This window comes from Arachis ipaensis, chromosome B09 (genome assembly GCF_000816755.2).
Source record: "Arachis ipaensis cultivar K30076 chromosome B09, Araip1.1, whole genome shotgun sequence".
Classification (NCBI taxonomy): Eukaryota; Viridiplantae; Streptophyta; class Magnoliopsida; order Fabales; family Fabaceae; genus Arachis; species Arachis ipaensis.
Window position 1 is genome coordinate 12,340,189 of NC_029793.2, and position 1,873 is coordinate 12,342,061.

The following is a 1,873-nucleotide window of genomic DNA, read 5'->3' on the forward strand; positions in this document are numbered from 1 at the left end:
CAGGGCATTGTCCTGTGGCTCGGCTGTGCTGACTTGGATGTACCAATCACTGTGTTTGGCGGCACAACGGGGCGTCAAAGACATCGCCGGCTGCACTCTGCTGTTGATGTCCTGGATCTACTAGAAATTTCTTCAGTGGTGTCTACCAGATAGAGGGATCTACTAGTATCCTATGGCTGCAAGGTAACAAATATTTATTTCTATAATTAGTTAAATCAATTTGTAACTTCTTACGACCTTTTACTAAACGAACTGCTTTTAATCTCTTCCACAACAAACACAGAGGCCCGCCTGTCACAATGAGTGACATGCATCTTCGGGATGCCTTCTCTATTCCTCTCAATGGCTGTCATGAGCCTCTGGGAGAAGCCATTTCTAGCCGCCATCTGTGACTGCGCCTCCCCGTCTTTCGTCACGAATAACTTCTGCAGCCTTTCGTACGTGATGCGCACGATGGCTGAAATCGGCAAGTATCGTGTCCCCTTCAGAACTGCATTAATGCACTCTGATAGATTTGTCGTCATGTGACCAAACCACCGCCCACTGTCGCAATGTTGCAGCCAAATCTCCTTGTTGAAACGGCCAGCCCAGTTCGCCATCGCCGAGGAAACTCCTCTCAAGGCATCTATGTACCACTCATACCCAGCATTGCTTGGACTGCAAGCAGCGTTTATAAGGTATCTCTTGTCCTCGACTGACTTGAAACGAGCCATGAAATTCGCAGCCATGTGCCTGATACAGTAAGCATGGAACGCTCTAAGGGGATGCCAACCGCTGTCATTGGATCTGAGGGCGGCCTTGATGGCCTGCAATCTGTCGGAGATAACCAGAAGGTCGTCTTGTGGGGTGACATGGCATCTCAGATTAGTAAGGAAGAACGATCATAACTCGGTGCTCTCGGACTCGACAATGGCAAAAGCAATAGGTAGGATGTTGCTGTTGCCGTTTTGTACCACTACAATAAGCAACACTCCATCGTATCTGTCATACAGATGCGTGTCGTCGACAGAAACAAATGGCTTACAATGCTTGAACGCCTCGACACATGAGGGGAAAGCCCAAAATACTCTGTCGAACATGCTACATTCGCAGACCAGAAGGTGTCCATCGTAGTACGGTCTCACCCGTAGGTCACAAATGGTTCCAGAAAAATAGCTCTGCAATGCCTGAAGCAGTTTCAATACCTTGTTGTATGACTCTTTCCAATCCCCGTAGATATGTGCAATTGCCTTCTGCTTCTCCATCCACACCTTTTTGTAGGAGGGTTTGAAGTGATAGCTAGCCTGGACCGCACCTTGCAACACCGGAATGCTGACGGAGAGGTTGGACTGTATCAAAGGCAATATGACCCTGCAGATAAGACTGCTGTCTAACTGACGATGGTCTTGAGACATGGTGGGTGCTAAACAACTGTGTGCTCCACCAACCCTCCGAATCTCCCTAACACAACAAAAGAGTATTGGTTCAGCCATATCTCAAACCTACTTTATATATTGCACAGAAGTACTCAAAAACACAATTAAAGTTGAACTTACCAGTATCCGAAGTTCTGCCAAAGGGCCACACAGAGGCTCCATGGACACCCATTCGTAGCTTGCCGGCACTGCACATGGTATTTTAGTCGGTCCGATTCGATCACCCGGTACTCATCACTCCTGTGAATGCTGTAATTCTTCACACCCTGTAGCACTGCATCTCGGCATTTAAACTTGTGGCCGACCCGAAACTCTATCCCATCGTCTAGGTTGTAATCCTCTTCTTCCGTGTCAGAAACAGAGTCCTCTTATGCATGGCGTCCATATCCAAACTACGATAGTGACTTGGCACTGCTAATAGAGCTGAAATTGGGTGAGGTGGAGGCAAGACATGGCGC